The sequence below is a fragment of the Pelophylax lessonae genome (assembly GCF_965119305.1).
Source record: "Pelophylax lessonae genome assembly, chromosome: 1".
Classification (NCBI taxonomy): Eukaryota; Metazoa; Chordata; class Amphibia; order Anura; family Ranidae; genus Pelophylax; species Pelophylax lessonae.
In genome coordinates this window covers 853,262,001-853,281,786 of record NC_138768.1, presented here as the reverse complement: position 1 = coordinate 853,281,786, position 19,786 = coordinate 853,262,001, and positions in this window count along the sequence as shown.

Below are 19,786 nucleotides of genomic sequence, written 5' to 3'. Positions count from 1 at the left end.
CAATCCATTTAAAAAGCAAGCAAAATACATCAAAACATTAGCATCCATTAACCACTTAAGCCCCGGAGGATTTGGCTGCTCAAAGACCAGGCCCTATTTTGCAATTCGGCGCTGCGTGACTTTAACGGACAATTGCACGGTCGTGCGACGCTGTACCCAAATGAAATTGACGTCCTTTTTTTCCCACAAACAGAGCTTTCTTTTGGTGGTATTTGATTACCTGTGCAATTTTTACTTTTTGCGCTATAAACAAAAAAAGAGCGACAATTTTGAAAAAATAACAACATTTTTCAAATTTTTTTATATGAAATTCTCAAAAAAAAAGTAAAAATCAAAATTTTTTAACATTTTAGGCCAATTTTTTTTCTGCTACATATTTTTGGTAAAAAAAAATTGCAATAAGCGTATTTTGATTGGTTTGCGCAAACGTTATTGCGTTTACTAACTACGGGAAAGATTTCTGTCATTTTTATTGTTTTTTTTTTTAACTAGTAATGGCGGCGATCTGCGATTTTTTTTGCGGGACTGTGACATTGCGGTGGAAAGATCGGACCCCTAACTGACATTTTTGACACTTTTGGGAGTATCAGTGACATTACTACAGTAATCAGAGCTATAAATATGCACTGTTACTGTAAAAATGACACTAGCAGGGAAGGGGGTTAACTTTATTAGTGATCAAGGGGTTAAGTGTGTCCCTAGGGGCGTGATTCTAACTGTCAAGGGGCGTGGCTTGTTAGATTATAACAGAGACATACGATCCTACATAGCAGGATCGCATAGCCTCAGTGATGATCTAAGGGAGAATTACAGACGGCTGTGTTTACATCAGCCTCCTGCCTTTCTCCCTCTCCTGCGGGAGATCGCGAGTGACCGGTGGCTCCGATGTCCGCCGGGATGCCAGGGAATGAGCGGGGGTGGGAGCGCGCCTCCAGTGGCGCGCGCTCGCCCCCTAGAGGCTCGTGGGCGAGTGACGTACCCCTGCATCACTTTGCCCAGGAGGGGCTGACTGTCGCCGTATATAGTCGTGCGGCGGTAGGCAAGTGGTTAAAGTGTTACTAAACCCACAACTGTAAAATCAGTCTGTATATGCAGTAAAGCATGCTTGCTATACTCACTGTGGAACCTAAAGGGGTTAATCCTCCACATTTTGTAAAAAGGCTGTGTGATCCTGTCTTCTCTTCTCCTCCCCTTCTTTTACTGTCCCTAATACATCCTTTAAAAGAACAGAGCCCTAGGAGTCACTCCGCACACGCATAATTTGGTGTGTATTGCTAGAGATTTTTTATTTTATTTTATGGAAGGGTGCATGTGATCAGCAAAGGGCCAATCAGTACTGTCCAGACAGAGGTTCAGGGAGCAACTTCATGGGACAGTCAGAGGAGAATGAAAACTCATCCTACAAGCTTTAGCAGTATAGAAAATAAATGCACTTATCCAAAACAACAGTGCAAAAAAAAAATCACTAATTGCATCAATTAAAAAAAGGGTGTTGTTTCACAAACAAAAGTAAAATAATTAAACCAAAAGTAAGTCCATGGTTAAATAAATAGATGAAAAAATGTGATCAGGTGTAGATTCCCAACAACCATTCAGAGGCGAATCTTCAGAGATTTACCTATTTAAATACACCGTGCTCCACTGGACAAAAAAGAGGATTTGCCTCTTACCAGATGGACCGACCTTTGCAGGTCTAACACAGCCTTTTTGCAGCTTTTTCAATGCAAGCAAAGAGTGCCTCATCTATGGGATGATACTTTCTTAGCCAATGCAGGATCTCAGTGTGGATGGATAAAACACATCTCATTAATATCAAGCTGTGCCAGTAATCCATACTCCAGCTCGTTGTGTCACACATGAAAAAGGAGGAAACAACTCATTGCGCAGACATCCATAAATAAAAATGTATTGTATAGACATGTACTTACAAGAAAGAAGGATAATATTGGCAAATCAGTTACACACAGCGTCTGGCATTCTTACAGACGATAAGATGTCACCGCTACCACTAACCCGACGTACGTTTCGTTCTTATGAACGTGGTCACTGTGGCAACATGAATAGCGGTGCTCACTGAAGGCAGGCTTTATCTATCTTTCCATCAGAAATTTTTAAAGCCTTAACCGGTGCTCAGCCAGACACTGATATAAGTCACAAGACTGCTATATAGTGCTGATAAGAAAAGGTATTTAGCAGTTTATATTTACTAAAATATTGCAATTCCGTGTTCTTAGTACTTTTGGAGACCAGATATAGTGAATACAGGCTCCTGGGTTTAGTAACACTTTAATACACTTTAATACAAACCTATTTTTTTTCCTTTGTTTCCTTGTAATAGAATAATAGAATACAGGCAGCCTAGCACAAAAGATCAGTAATACCTGTGATGTACTCCCAAAGTCTACTGATCCTGGGCAAACTCAACCCCTCAGTCAATCTGTCAGTTCACTGTGGCCCAAAGGATTCCTTTGAACCCCTTACCAATTTATTTTCACGTTTCAGAAGAAGAAACAAGTTTCCATGTGCCGAATCACACATGTTCTCCAGTGATCTAATGAGAATCCCATTGTTATTTACCTGTAGAGGACACAAAGTGGTTAGACTTCATGCGCACTAGGCTTAAAAACCCAACTTTTACAGGCGCTCTGTGTTTGTTTTTTTTTTTTTGCAGCCCTTGAACACAATTCTATATTAGTCACATCCCTTGATAAAGTCACGTGGGTAGTGACGCAACGCGCATCGGGAAGAGACGGGTGACGTCACCTCCGTGTTTACGGCCGTAGCCGGAGGTTCTACAGTGTATTTCTTTTGCTCGTTTGTTGCTATTTGATTGTAAGTGTATCTTTTATTGTAATTAAACTGGTTTTGAAGTTACTGCACCATGAGCGTCTCATTTTATATCCTATGAGGCGGAACGGCTTGGAGTGAGCATATTGTGCAGCTGAAGATCGTTACTGCATTGGGAGATCGATGTACTGTGAACATCAGTGATTACATGCCCGTAAGAGAGGAGAGAGGTCGGAAGCCCATTTCAAAGGAAAGCAATCGGCTTGTTTGGATTACAAACATGTGCAGATAGTGTGTGGGAGGTAAGCGGCCACTACACACCTGTTTGTTGGAGATTGGATCGATATCCAGATTCAAACACTGAGCGAGATATGAATAAATATTTATAATGTGACAATAAAATATATGAATGATGAATAGTAATACAGTGGTGAAAATAATGGTGGGTACCTTTGTGTGAGGAATCTCCAATATGACCACTAGAGGTCGCACTTACCCCGCATCAAGATACTGTTCATATATATGTATAGGGTAGTAAGACTCTCAGACCTGTCCCCAAAAAGTCCTTACGGACCGATGAATCCCATCTGAGTGTAGGGAAGAAAAGGACCTCTTAGTGTGGCATATACTAAAGGAGTTTCAAAAGGTTAGTAGTAACTCACACTTAAGGAACGAGTGCAGCAGATCGTGTCAGACAAGGTGCAGACAGTGCCGAAGAAGCTTCCGCGTTCCACACTCGGCGAGCTGCGGACCGGAAGTGACGTTGACGTTAGGTTCCGCCCTACGCACGTTTCGTCATTGGACGTCTACGCTCCCGTAGACGTAAATTAATTAATTATAAATTCTGTCACTACATTTCACACATCTATATTTGCACTAAGGATTTTTTTATTTATATTTATTTGGCACTGAGCACTTTTTTCTCTATTTCATTCACTTCTTGCACTCGCTGCACATACCCTAGGGAGCGCCGTTTCCAACTCTTCTCTCTCCCCCATATCACATTTAACCTCTAAGTTTTAGGGGTTGGTTGGTGGCTGCAACCCAATAATTTTTATAGGCTTGGGAGTTCTCATCCATAGCGCTGGTTCCTCCCTTTCTTAACGATATCCAGATTATTGATGTTATATTTTACGATTGGTTGATCCTTTGAAGATTTATTTAATTCATCTTTGATTGTATATTGGACACTGTGTTTTTCATCACATATTAGTCATCAACGATTATATGGATCATCGCCCTTTTTCATCAATTGCATTGATTTTGTGATTGCATTATATATATATATATTTCCTTGGGATTGACACACTATTTATTTGAGGACTTTATTCATGCACAGTCTTTTCACTGAAGATCTTTTGTGTATAGGCTCGCTTTTACAGTTATATATTGAAGATTGATTTTACCCCGAATTTTTTGCATCAGGTTTAATCACATAGAGCACTATCCACAGTGGTGGACATCGTTATTGTCACAGAGTGTATCACATTTATTTATGATTTGAATTAGCGCCGATTTTCTACACCACACACGTATCAAATCACGTGGGGACACCAATTTAGATTGGCAGCTTTTTCTATATTTTTTTATTTTTATTTTTTTCACATTTTTATTTTATTTATTTTTTTATTTTATTTACTTGATTTTTTGGAATTGATTTACTCCTATCAAACCCCTCTGGGTAGCGCATTGATCCTCTTATTTAATTCTACGTATTAGGCTAAGTTCACATGTAGGCGTTTTGGGGCGTTTTGGGGAGTTTTTCTGTTCTAGGATCAGCTCTCAAAACGCCCAACAAGACAAATCCTATTCATTTCAATGGCCCCTGTTCACATCTGAACATTTTGACGCCGTGAGCAAAACGCCCAACGCTCAAAAAAGTACATGAGCTTCTTTTTGGGCAGATTACAGGCGTTTTCCATTGGTCTCTAGTCAATCTAAAAACAATATGTATATATCATAGGTAAAAAGGCGCTGGTAATCTTAATATATCACGTGTTATAAAAATTAATAGGTGATTTAAAGTGTAATATATGTGATTAAAAATTGCTACAAATATATATATATGATCTACTATTGGTGCAATTAGCAAAAAAAAGTGCATACCAGTGCAATTTCAATTCAGAAGTGTTTGTGCTTCTCAAAGTAAATTAATCCACAAAGGTGTGGATCAGTGAACCAATAAATAGATATATAAAGAATTCCATACAAAAATCACATAAGAATATATAAAAATATAAATGTGCTCCAAGTAGTGTTTAAAAGTCCAGGCAATAGCATGCAATCAAAATTGTGCTTGGTGGATTCTTATTAATCCCTTCACAGTGCTCCAGGTGCTGGGATGTGACAACCGTCAATTAAGAAGTGCTTGTGCTTCTCAAAGTAAATTAATCCACAAAGGTGTGGATCAGTGAACCAATAAATAAATATATAAAGAATTCCATACAAAAATCACATAAGGATATATAAAAAAATCACATAAGAATATATAAAAAAGTATAAATATATAAATGTGCTCCAAGTAGTGTTTAAAAGTCCAAGCAATAGCATGCAATCAAAATTGTGCTTGGTGAATTCTTATTAATCCATTCACAGTGCTCCAGGTGCTGGGATGTGACAACCGTGGCCTCTTACCAGCTAGCAGCAGGTCACAAGGACCCCCAACGCCTGTGATCCCTTTATTGGGTGGATCAAACCTCTCCTCGATTGCTTGGATCTCTGGCTCCTATATTACTCGAGTTGGACCATATAGTCCCCCCATACACATAAAGATATAGAAGAACAAATAGCCTCCTGTCACAGTTCTCGCCGTGGCTTTCAGACGGTCAGGCGTGGCCGCCGTTAAGTGCCTGACATCGGATTTGAACCTGTGTACTTTGACATTCTGTCCTGTTAACCTGCCTCTGAGCCACACTTCAGCTCATATGGATCCAGTCTTGTTAATCTGGTATTCCCTTCAGCACTAGGGGGCTGGACTTCACCTGAGTGTGCTCTTGTCTATCAATGTCCACCTGAAGCTAATTGCTCAATTAAGCAAGCTATAAAACACTGTCTCTCACTGAGAGCATTGGCAGTTCATTGCTGATCCTTCCTTGTGCCTGTGTTGCTGATCTATGGTCCAGACCTTGTTCCTGTTGACAGACATTGTTCCTGTTTCCCAAGCGTGTGTTCCAGACTGACTCCGGCTTCCATCCTTACCTTGTTGTTCCTGTGATCCTTATCCGGACTCCTGTCTTCCAGTGACTTCTGTTATTCCTGGACTTCCCTTTCCATTGCATTCCTGCCGGTCCTGCCTATTGGAGCATTGTCCCTGCCAAGCCCCCGTGCACAAATTCACAGGCCAGGTGGCTTTCTTACCTGGTCACCTTGGACTGTGGATATCTGCAAGGGTGAGCGTACATCTCTGCGTTACAGACTCCGACAAAGGGAAGCCCCGTGACACCTCCAATAGTGAAATACTGTTTTATTCTCCAAAAAACATACACTATAAGGTGACAATTAGCCTCTTACTATTTGTTGTGCCCTCCTGGCACTGGGCAATTTTTTTGGGTCTTAGGAAGATATTCTCCGGGGATCTGCAGCACCCTGTATCTCCTTTCCCCCTTCTTTGTATTGCGGCGGTGGATGTGTATCCCAGCCTCTGTTCCGAATGCCTCTGTGTGTTACTTCCGGGTTAGCATTGACCACAATGCATTTCGCCTAACGAGCGTCCTCAGGCAGACTGCCACCCCAAAAGAATAGGAGACACACGCTGGCTTATACAGAGGGAAGAAAGTGGGAATGATTTCATCCATCTACGGTGTTAAGGAAGCATCCTCATGATCAGGATATTTAGAGGCTTGATTGTCTCTTACATCTGGTAAGAGGCTTGCATATACTTATCACCCGGGTGACCGTGCACGTGTGCAGGTGGAATTAGAACACTGGCTTTATCTATATAAGAATATCATTATCAGGCACTTACCTTCTTTCCGCCAGGTAAGGAGGCATTTCACCAGGTGGAGGGAACACTACATCATCACCTTGATTCCTAATTGGATTCTCTTCACCATTTTTCACATTTTGGATCACAATATTTAATGGACTTTTATTTCAGTGTTTAATTTGTTTAGTCACACTGAGTGTTATTTGAGAATTTTGTTTGTTCATTTTACACACACTTACCCATCACTGTGATTCCCATTGGGTTTTTTCCCCATTTTTGTTATATATTGTTCAATATATGATTTTTCACATATAAGAAAAGCGCACCATCACTTTTAAACATAAATATATACATTGTCTTATAAATCTATCAAATTCGCACATAGTTTTACAGCATTGATTTTAAAATTTTAATATTAATTCTATATTTTTTTTATATATATTGTCTATTTTTGTTACTCCTAATAAGCTGTACTATTGGATCAACCAACACTGCGTCACTTTACTATATAATTATTTGGACACATCAAATTTGGTTTATTCACATGTTTTAGTGCTTATTTCACATACCAGTTGATATATTTGGTGAACACCTGTTGATGCACTTTGGATATTATTGAATAACTACACTTGTCGCTTTCCACCAAGCACCTTATATCTATACTATTTTTATATGTATATTTTCCTTTGATTGCATTATAACCAATACTTACCCATCGCTCACACCACGTATCATCACTTTATTGCACTGTTTGCACTTTTCAATTTATCTACTTATTGTATTTATTATATTTACTGTATTTATTGTGGTGTTAGAGACAGCAGTACGATCACCCTGCCTGTTACGTTTGTAGTAGTACTATTTATCTATTGAAAGCCAGCACCATTCACCTCACTATTCCTTTATCCACTTATGAATATAGCCCTACGGGTTGTATTCTGAGGTAGGCTGCAGCCTTAATTTTTTCCATAAGCACGGAATTTCCAACCTCTACAATTCTATATTAGCATATGGGGTTGATTTACTAAAACTGGAGAGTGCAAAATCTGGTGCAGTTGTGCATGGTAGCCAATCAGCTTTTAACTTCAGCTTGTTTAAATTATGCTTTGACAAAAAAAAAAAAAACCTAGGAGCGGAATGGTTTCAATGCAGAGCTGCACCAGATTTTGCACTCTCCAGTGTTAGTAAATCAACCCCCATGAGTCCACATAGGCGTTTACAGACATATTAGATGTAGAGCATTTACAGGCAGAAAAATAAAAACTTCACCAGCATGTTCAGGGGAGGAACTTTTGGGCAGAAAACACGTGTAAACATGTCTAAACATGCCTAAACGCTAGATACGTTCAGTGCTTGATAGTTCATTCCAGTGGCCAGAATAAATAAATATTCCACCAAATGGAATCAATGAATGCCAAAATGCATGTGCAAAATGCAGCTATAGGCATGTTTTTTAAGTAGCTTTTCTCCTGACAGGAGAAAAGGCATTCAGGGGAGTTGGGCAAATGCCCAGTGTGAATGAGACCTTCGACATCAGGATTTCCTTCTGCTGTGATGTCACTAAGCTAAGAAGAAAGTACTGTACCCAGTGCTGTATCTTGGCCTAGGCCAACAAGGCCCAGGCCTAGGGCAGCACTTTGCAGGGGGGCAGCAAAAAAGCTGCACCACGCCCGAGTAAAAAACAGCCTCCTCCCGCCTCCCCCACTATAAAGAGTTCTTGACGGCTTGCGCCACACACTTTTAGTATAGTGCCAGTCTTATAGGGCGAATTGGGCTGGAGGGCAGGGTCCAGGAGGCAAAGCAGTCTGGCACCCCCATAAAGCGGTCACACCGCTACCTCCTGGCAGGGCCGGATTAAGAGCATCATGGGCTTGGTGCTGAGGATTTTGAAGGGCCTTAAGGGCCGTGCCTTGGCATGCACTCAGAGGAGGAAGGGTGCAGCCATGCATGCCTAATTCAACATGGGATGCTGTCTCTGAAGCCCATAAACACATCCATGCATCGGCAACTGTCCCTCCTTGTCCGGCCTTCGTGCTGTGTGGGGAGGTTCTGAGGGAGCTGCCTGGGGAAGCGAGCATAGAAGCCAGACTTCTGTGTTTACAAGTGACAGAAGAGCGGTAACAGTGAATATGGCCAACCCGGGGCCTATATAAAGGTAGGGGCCTGGAGCTGCAGCTCCAATAGCCCCTACGTTAATCTGGCCCTGCCTCCTGGTATGATATGGTATGATATGATGGTATGATGATGGGCACTGCTGAGGCTGAACTTATGGGAACTGATGAGGCTACACTGATGGGCACTGATAGACTGTGGTCTGTGGCTTAAAGATGACAGGGCGGGTCATAAACAGGAAGAGGTGTGGCCTTTACAGGAAGGGGTGTGTCATATTTAAATTAGGGGGTGCACAAGTTTAGTCAGGCCTAGGGCAGCACAAAACCTAAATACACCACTGACTGTACCTCCTTATTAGGTGCCTTCTTATTAGAACAGGGATGTCATAATGGATGGGGCCTACCACCCAAAATGGCCATAATTGTATTCCTCTTTGGAATAGCTTACGGGCTTCCTGCATGGTGGGGCCTCCTGTACGTTCTACAGTGTAGAAGTGATATATGACGATACCAATGGATCTATTTTCTGTTTTCACTCTATGCCAATACAAATCTTTGACTAAACTAATTTGGAGAGATTTACTCATCTCTATCCATTACAAAATGCTGGCTAACAGCACAGCTTACTCAGAGGAAAGTATTCCGATATGCCATTGTGTCATATGAGTTGAGCGCTTCTTTCCCTTGATCTAACCTACTTGATGGCTATGCATACAGGTCCAATGGGCAAATACAGGAACAAAAAACTTAAGCCCAAACAAGGTAAGAGAACAAACTAATGGTCAGACTATGTGTATGCGGGTGCAACTAGCTAGTCTGCCACTAAGTGGTTCTGTCTCAAAATAATGTGTGATACCAGGAAATAATGTAACTGAGTGTTTGGTCCCTTTTAGACAAAGCCTTCCTATAGTGATGTAATGGGTGGACTTAGTGCCCATATACATGTCAGGAAGGGAGGTGCCTTAGGCAGTTGGAACATGCGAGTAAAACACCCCAACAGCATTCAGATAGAGTTAGCTAACGCAGAGACCCTGGACAGGGCAGAAGGACAGGGTAAGATAGTCCTACACCCAGAAGAAGAAGACACCCTGATTATTTGTGGTTGGTGGAGGCTAAGAGAAGGAAGGCCTTTTAGGAAAGACCAAGTGTTCCCTGTTGTAGGTGCTATTCCCCTGGAGGTCCTCCCAGAAGAGGAGAAGCTGCAGCAGTCCTGTCTCTGGAACAACATGAAGGGAGTTGTGAGCAGGTTCCATAGAGCTTAATGGCAAGTCAGAGTGAGTACTAATGACCCTGAGAAAGAGAGAGAGAAAGTTACTAAGGGAAGATGACTTAACAGTGATATATGCAATGTACGACTTTCACATAATGACTGCTACAGTACGTCCACTATATGTGTTTGGCAAAGAATGCCAAGTTACCGCATATAGTATGTCTGTGTGATGTGATTTGTCACTGCTATCTTTGAGCATTGACAGTAAAGTGAGAAAACTATAACTTTGTGTGGACAATCCTTTCTTTTGAACATTAAGGCCAATGGCCGGGGATATCGTAGGAAGGCCTCTGGCAAGGAGTTGGGCAAAATTTTGTCGAAGGCTAACAACTATCAGCAGATGGGTCCCTGTCCTATCTAAGACACCACCCACAAACAGCCATCCAATCACAAGTCCCTTTACATATGTAACAGGCAAAAGCAGAAATCTAAGCCTATACTGAGGATCAATCTTAAATTATGAATCAGCCAGACAGGTCCTAATATTCACCTATAATCAGGGTTTTCTTTCAGCGTGAACGCGGGGGAACGCAGTTCCGGCACCTCTAGCACTGAATGTATGCCATGGCAAGGGGTGCTGGAGGGTCTACTGATGCTGGATCTATTGATGCTGGAGGGGATCTATTTTTGGATGGCAATCAATTGTTGCTGGTGGAGGATCTTTTGATACTGTGGGTTAATTGTTTCTGGAAGGGATCTACTGTTTGGGGAGGGGTTCTACTGTTCCTGGCTGCTAGAGAGTCTATTGATGCTGGCTGCTGGGAGATCTTTTGCTGCTGCTGGGGGTCTATTGCTGCTGGGGGGGTATATTGCTGTTGGCTGTGGGGGATCAATTTTATTGCTTTTCTTGTTATCATAACCAAATTCCATACATTCCACTACAAAATTATACTTGGCTCTATATTCTCTAAAAGGGGCTGTACTGGAAGCTGGGTAGGGGGTGGATCCAAGTGTCGGTGCTCAGAGTTGGAACCAAGGGTTAGTGCTCGAAGGTGGGTAGGGGCGGAGACACAAAGTAACTTAGAAAGGGGAGTTCCTGCACTTTTACTCTGAGAAAAAAAGCCCTGCCTATAATCATTCACTTATTGTAAGCTCTTGAGACCAGATGTGGTGCTGCATCGTGACCATGCCATGGGGATGCCCACAAAGTGGCCTAAGTAAACATGTAAATCCAGAAAATATAAGCTTTCCGGTCATTACAGAGGAAGCAAGAGAACCAGCCATCTTGGACCTTTAACCTCCCTGGCGGTAATCCCGAGCGTGACTCGGGGTGGATTTTTTAGTCTAGGATCGGTATCCCCGAGTCACGCTCGGGGTAGATGTGCAGAGCACGCAGCGGTGTCTTTTACCTTCTCCTGGCGATCCAGCGATGATCTCCCATTGCTGTGATCGCCAGCCGTCTGAGATCCCCGCCGCTCGTCCGTCCTCCGTCGGTGTGATGACTTCCTAGTTCCGTTCCCTGCAGCAGCAATGCTGCATGGGAGCGGAACTAGGGAGGGAAATTCAAACGTTGCACAAAACACAAACACATAACACATTTATATTATATTTATATATATATATATATATATATATATATATATATATATATATATATATATATATATATATATATATATATATATATATATATATATATATATATATATATATATATATATATATATATATATATACACGCACATATATATATATATATATTATATAACGCATGAATTATAATCTAATCAATAATATAATTTTATTATATAATATATATATTATATATTATATAATAAAATTATATTATTGATTAGATTATAATTCATGCCTTTGTGTTTCAAATTTATCACATCTGGGATGTCTACTAGAGTCTTGTTTTGGTCAGGTTTAAGTCAGTAATTACTAAGAATTGTAGGACTATAATACATAACGCCAAATTTCCATGAAAAAAATTGTACCGCTTTTGGTATATAATTCCTGACATAATCATACCGCCAGGGAGGTTAAAAGACTTACAGTCTCAGATGTTACAAGTTGCAACCGTTAGAAAGAAATCTTCCATCACAAAGAATTTTCCAGCATAGACCAAATCCACCAGACATTAACATTCAGTACAGTAACTGCCCAGCATTGTAATAAAGCTTGTTACTCACTCACCGTACTCATCCAGGGCTGCAAGGATGTCAACTCTTCTACTGTCTGGCACGTGCCACCTCTTAATGTAGCTTGCAGAACCCTCTTTCTCTGACCTCTCTTTATACAACTTGCTGGGAGCTTCCGGCTGTCCGTTTAAAGACATGTACAACCTTGTAATTGAAGGTGTAATTAAATAAAAACTACTATCCAGGTTTACTAAATGGTAGGCTGAGATTTTACTTCAGGGCTGGATCTTCGAACCTTTAAACCATGGGTGTCCAACCTTTTGGCTTCTCTGGGCCACATTGAGTGTGGAGAAATTTTCTTGGGCCGCATATAAAATATATACTATAGTTAAGGTATATAAGTACAGTGGCGTACCTAGAGCATTTGGCACCCGGGGCGGATCCTATATCTGGCACCCCCCCCCCCCAACTTTAAAATGTAAAAACACCCACAAAAAAATTGTAATGTGTTCAAGAGTTCAAGAATATTTTTTGCACAAATTTCACAGCCCCCCCATCACAGTGCCCCTTGCAGTCTGCCCTCCGTCTCTCTAATCACAGTTCCCCCTTTTGCACTCTCTGCCTCCCCTGCACAGTCCTACCTTCAGCATAAATAGATAGCTAATACTATTATCAATGTGTTTAAGTTTGAGTAAGAGATTGGAGACTTGCTAAAGGAGATATTCAGAGACTGCAGACATGATACAGGAGATGGTCAGAGACTAAGGGCATGATACAGGAGATGGTCAGAGCCTGCAGACATGATACAAGAGATGGTCAGAGACTGAGGACATGATACAGGAGATGGTCAGAGACTGAAGACATGATACAAGAGATGGTCAGAGACTGAGGACATGATACAGTAGATGGTCAGAGACTGAGGACATGATACAGTAGATGGTCAGAGACTGCAGACGTGATACAAGAGATGGTCAGAAACTGCAGACATGATACAGTAGATGGTCAGAGACTGCAGACGTGATACAAGTGATGGTCAGAGACTGCAGACATGATACAGTAGATGGTCAGAGACTGCAGACGTGATACAAGTGATGGTCAGAGACTGCAGACATGATACAGTAGATGGTCAGAGACTGCAGACATGATACAGGAGATGCTCAGAGACTGCAGACATAATACAACAGATGGTCAGAGACTGCAGACATGATACAGTAGATGGTCAGAGACTGAGGACATGATACAGTAGATGGTCAGAGACTGAGGACATGATACAGTAGATGATCACAGACTGCAGACATGATACAGGAGATAGTCAGAGACTGCAGCCGTAATACAGGAGATGGTCAGAGACTGCAGACATGATACAGAAGATGGCCAGAGACTGCAGACATGATACAGGAGATGGTCAGAGACTGAGGACATGATACAGTAGATGATCACAGACTGCAGACATGATACAGGAGATAGTCAGAGACTGAGGACATGATACAGTAGATGGTCAGAGACTGAGGACATGATACAAGAGATGGTCAGAGACTGCGGACATGATACAGGAGATGGTCAGAGACTGCAGACAGGATACAGTAGACGGTCAGAGACTGCAGACAGGATACAGTAGATGGTCAGAGACTGAGGACATGATACAGTAGATGGTCAGACACTGCAGACATGATACAGTAGATGGTCAGAGACTGAGGACATAATACAGTAGATGGTCAGAGACTGAGGACATGATACAGTAGATGGTCAGAGACTGCAGACAGGATACAGTAGACGGTCAGAGACTGCAGACAGGATACAGTAGATGGTCAGAGACTGAGGACATGATACAGTAGATGGTCAGACACTGCAGACATGATACAGTAGATGGTCAGAGACTGAGGACATAATACAGTAGATGGTCAGAGACTGAGGACATGATACAGTAGATGATCAGAGACTGAAGACATGATACAGTAGATAGTCAGAGACTACAGACATGATACAGGAGATGGTCAGAGACTGCAGACATGATACAGGAGATGGTCAGAGACTGAGGACATGATACAAGAGATGGTCAGAGACTGCGGACATGATACAGGAGATGGTCAGAGAGTGCAGACAGGATACAGTAGATGGTCAGAGACTGAGGACATGATACAGTAGATGGTCAGAGACTGCAGACGTGATACAAGAGATGGTCAGAATATGCAGACATGATACAGTAGATGGTCAGAGACTCAGGACATGATACAGTAGATGGTCAGAGACTGCAGACGTGATACAAGTGATGGTCAGAGACTGCAGACATGATACAGTAGATGGTCAGAGACTGCAGACATGATACAGTAGATGGTCAGAGACTGCGGACATGATACAAGAGATGGTCAGAGACTGCAGACATGATACAGTAGATGGTCAGAGACTGCAGACATGATACAGGAGATGCTCAGAGACTGCAGACATGATACAGTAGATGGTCAGAGACTGAGGACATGATACAGTAGATGGTCAGAGACTGAGGACATGATACAGTAGATGGTCAGAGACTGCAGCCGTAATACAGGAGATGGTCAGAGACTGCAGACATGATACAGAAGATGGCCAGAGACTGCAGACATGATACAGGAGATGGTCCGAGACTGAGGACATGATACAGTAGATGATCACAGACTGCAGACAGGATACAGTAGATAGTCAGAGACTACAGACATGATACAGGAGATGGTCAGAGACTGCAGACATGATACAGGAGATGGTCAGAGACTGCAGACATGATACAGGAGATAGTCAGAGACTGAGGACATGATACAGTAGATGGTCAGAGACTGAGGACACGATACAAGAGATGGTCAGAGACTGCGGACATGATACAGGAGATGGTCAGAGACTGCAGACAGGATACAGTAGATGGTCAGAGACTGCAGACAGGATACAGTAGATGGTCAGAGACTGAGGACATGATACAGTAGATGGTCAGACACTGCAGACATGATACAGTAGATGGTCAGAGACTACAGACATGATACATGAGATGGTCAGAGACTGAGGACATGATACAGTAGATGATCAGAGACTAAAGACATGATACAGTAGATAGTCAGAGACTACAGACATGATGCAGGAGATGGTCAGAGACTGCAGACATGATACAGGAGATGGTCAGAGACTGAGGACATGATACAAGAGATGGTCAGAGACTGCGGACATGATACAGGAGATGGTCAGAGACTGCAGACAGGATACAGTAGATGGTCAGAGACTGCAGACATGATACAGGAGATGGTCAGAGACTGCAGACATGATACAGTAGATGGTCAGAGACTGAGGACATGATACAAGAGATGGTCAGAGACTGCGGACATGATACAGGAGGTGGTCAGAGACTGCAGACAGGATACAGTAGATGGTCAGAGACTGCAGACAGGATACAGTAGATGGTCAGAGACTGCAGACAGGATACAGTAGATGGTCAGAGACTACAGACATGATACAGGAGATGCTCAGAGACTCAGGACATGATAGAAGATAGAAGAGCACTAGGGGGGCCGGAGAGCACAGACGAAGCAGGGAGCACTGGAGGAGCTGAAGGGCACGGTGGGGGGGGGGGGCTGGAGAGAATTAAGAGGGGGTTTGGAAAGCATTATAGGGGGGTTGGAAGGTGCAGGGGGTGGAGAGCACTGGGGGGGACAGGGAGCACTTGGGGGGCGAGCAGGGAAAACCAGGGGGGTGGAGAGCACTGGGGGGGGGGGACAGGGAGCACTTGGGGGGGTGGGCAGGGAAAATCAGGAGGGTGGAGAGCACTGGGGGGTACAGGGAGTACTTGGGGGGCAAGCAGGGTAAAATCAGGGGGGTGGAGAGCACTGGGGGGGACAGGGAGCACTTGGGGGATGGGCAGGGAAAACCAGGGGGGTGGAGAGCACTGAGGGGGACAGGGAGCACTTGGGGGGCGGGAGAAAGCACTGTGGGGAGCTGAAGAGCATGGGGGGGGGCTAAAGAACAGGGGGGGTCTAGTGCACTGGGGGGGGGGGGCTAAGAGCACCGAGAGGGGAGATTAGGAGCACTGGAGGAGGGCCAGCAAAAGAAGTTGTATAGGAGGGGGATGGGGCAGCTGCATATAGATGAATTGATCTTTCCCTTTTCTTCCTGCAGGAGGGAGAGGAGGAGAATCAGTTATTCAGCAGGCAGCTGCAGGAGGAATAGAGAAAGATGAACTCCTCTATATGCAGCAGCCCCATCCCCCTCCTATCCAGCACACACACCTGGGCAATGGGCACTCACCTTCTTCCCGCCGAGGCTCCGCCCCCTTCTTCCCGCCAAGGCCCCGCCTCCTTATTCCCGCCGCGGCTCCGCCCCCGTATTCCCGCCGAGGCTCCGCCCCCGTATTCCCGCCGAGGCTCCGCAGCCCCCCCCTCTGCCCCCCGCTAGCAGCACGGACTGAAGGAGCTGCCACTGCAGCTGCCTTCACACTGCAGGATCTGTCTGAACACACCGGGCAGGACACCGGCTGACACCCCCCAGAGCGTGGCACCCGGGGCGGCCCGCCCCCCGCCCCCCCCATTGGTACGCCACTGTATAAGTAATAAAGTGCCACTGTGCCCTTCCCATGCTGCTGCCCCCCCAGCACTAATTTAACACAACTAGAGGATGATCCCTTCCGAGGCAGCCTCTGCCTACAGTTAGCTGGAAGCCGCTGTGACCGTGCCCCGACCCAAATTCCTTCTACACCATCAAAAAAAAAAATTGTCAGGGGGCAGTGGGCCGCATTGCCTGGGGCTCTGGGCTGCATGCGGCCCCCGGGCCGCAGGTTGGACATGCCTGCTTTAAACCCAGAAAGAGAGGGATTGGGGTACAGGATACCCAAAAAGCAACCTTGTACAAACTCCAAATCCTACTTACAATCAAGCAGAAAAGGACCTTTAACCTTCCTAGCGGTATTCACGAGTGTGACTCGGGGTTAGATTTTAGAGCCAAAAGCGGTAACCCCGAGCCACACTCGGGGTACCGCTAGGAAGATCGCTGGATCCTGGTAGAGGTTTTACTTACCTTTTCTCCGGGATCCAGCGAAGAACACGGGCGGTATGTGGCGGCGGAGCTTCCTCCCGATAGTCTGCGAGCCCCGGCTTCTGTCTCCGGCGACGTGACGTCCGCCGGGGGGTGGAACCGGCGGCAAATTCAAATGTAAAACACACCAAACACACTGATACAATGCAAAATAAAATAAAATCACATTACATTGCCCCCCAGTGCCCTTTCCTGCAGTTTTACTGTATTTTTATGTATATGTATATATATATATATATATACACAGTATATATATATATATATATATATATATATATACATATATATATATATATATATATATATATATACTGTATATATATATATATATATATATATATATATATATATATATATATATATATATACGTATATATATATATGTATATATATATACACGTGTATATATACACGTATATATATATATGTACATAATTCTTGTGAATGAGAGCAGCCCATACATACGTATATATATATATATATATATATATATATATATATATATATATATAATGTATACAGTTGGTTTGGGCTGCTCATTCACAAGAATTGCATGCAAAATAATGGTACAGCTTTCAGCACCTAAAATCCAAAAGAATCATACCTCCAGGGAGGTTAATGCTAGAGTGGCAGTCTCTATATCTGAGACTGTATAGCACTTGTTTTACACAATCAGCATGGATGAGCCACCACATTTCTGCAATGTCCAGCCCTTCATCTAGCTCTTCAAGACACTCTTCCAGTAGACAAAGTTTACGGTTGGTGCTCTAGTTCAGGTTCCAGCTTCACTGCTCCTAAACTGAAGTGCAAGCTTTTCTGGCCCAAAACTCAGGCCTTCCTTTTCCCAGCGATAAACAGAGAGAAAGTAGCTCAAAGGCTAATAGTGTACTATGTTTAAAAACAGAGTGTTTATTGTGAAAAAAATAAATAATTTGCACTAACAAGTGCAGTCGAGGGACAAGGCAAATAACCACTAGGGCAGAATGGACCACACAAGCATCAGAGATACCTGAGATTGGGAATGGAGCAGGATGGACACTCTGCAAGAGCTAAGATTGCCTCACTATGCGGGGAGGAAAGTCGCTTGTCAGTGAAAGCGTGAGAAGAAATGATGATAGAGTGGCGCCAAAGGTCAGGACGTGTTTCTGAGGGATTTCCTCCTTCTTTAGCCTACCTTCAAAAGAGTTTGAACAGCACCTATTGAAACCCCAGTCTGCTTTGAAATTTTTGATAAGGGGAGACCTTGCTGATGCAGTGTAACTACCTTGTGTCTTGTTGCTGTGCTCAGACACCCTCAAAGGTGAATATAACCTCCCAAACTCAGAGGCCTTCACACATGTTCGGATTACTCATTTTCTCAATTCTTACAAATTACCACTAAAGGCAAATATTTATCATTTTCTATTTATCAGTTTTTCTTCCTACCATCATACCGTAAAAAAAGGAATATCCCTATTTTACTCCCAACTCAGTGACGATCACCCATACTCTCAAGTCACAACTCTAAATAAATGGATAGACGAATAAATACCCTCATCACTACAGCTATGTGGCAAAAGGGATTTAGTGTAAAATATAAGGCTTCCCATTGTATTAATTATTGGGAATCTTCAGAAACCCTCCACAGATGGTACCTAACCTTCTACCAACTTTTAACCACTTAAGCCCCGGAGGATTTGGCTGCTCAAAAACAAGGGCCTATTTTGCTCTTCGGCACTGCATGACTTTAACAGACAATTTAACAGACAATTTCGTGGTCGTGCGACGCTGTACCCAAATGAAATTGACGTCTTTTTTTTCCCACAAACAGAGCTTTCTTTTTTCGATTTTTACTTTTTGCGCTATAAACAAAAAAAGAGCGACAATTTTTTAAAAATATATAATATTTTTCACATTTTTTTATATGAAATTTCCCCCCCCCCCCAAAAAAAATGTAAAAATCAAAATTTTTTAACATTTTAGGCCAATTTGTTTTCGGCTACATATTTTTTGTGAAAAAAATCGCAATAAGCGTATTTTGATTGGTTTGCGCAAAAGTTATTGCGTTTACTAACTACGGGAAAGATTTATGTCATTTTTATTGTTTTTTTTTTTAACGAGTAATGGCGGCGATCTGCAATTTTTTTTGCGGGACTTCGACATTGCGGCGGACAGATCTGACCCTTCACTGACATTTTTGACACTTTTGGGGGTATCAGTGACATTACTACAGTAATCAGTGCTATAAATATGCACTGTTACTGTAAAAATGACACTGGCAGGGAAGGGGTTAACTTTATTGGTGATCAGTGGGTTAAATGTATCCCTAGGGGCGTGATTCTAGCTGTGGGGGGCGTGGCTTGTGATGTAACCACAGAAACATACAATCCTTCATAGCAGGATCATACAGTCTCTGCAGTTACATCAGGGAGAATGACAGGTGGCCTTGTTTACATTAGCCGTCTGCCTTTCTCCCTCTCCAGCAGGAGATCGCGAGTGGCCGCCGGAAATCGGAGCCGCCAGTCACTCGCGCGGGGATGTTAGTAAATGAGCAGGAGTGGAAGCGCGCCTCCGGCGGCGCACGCTC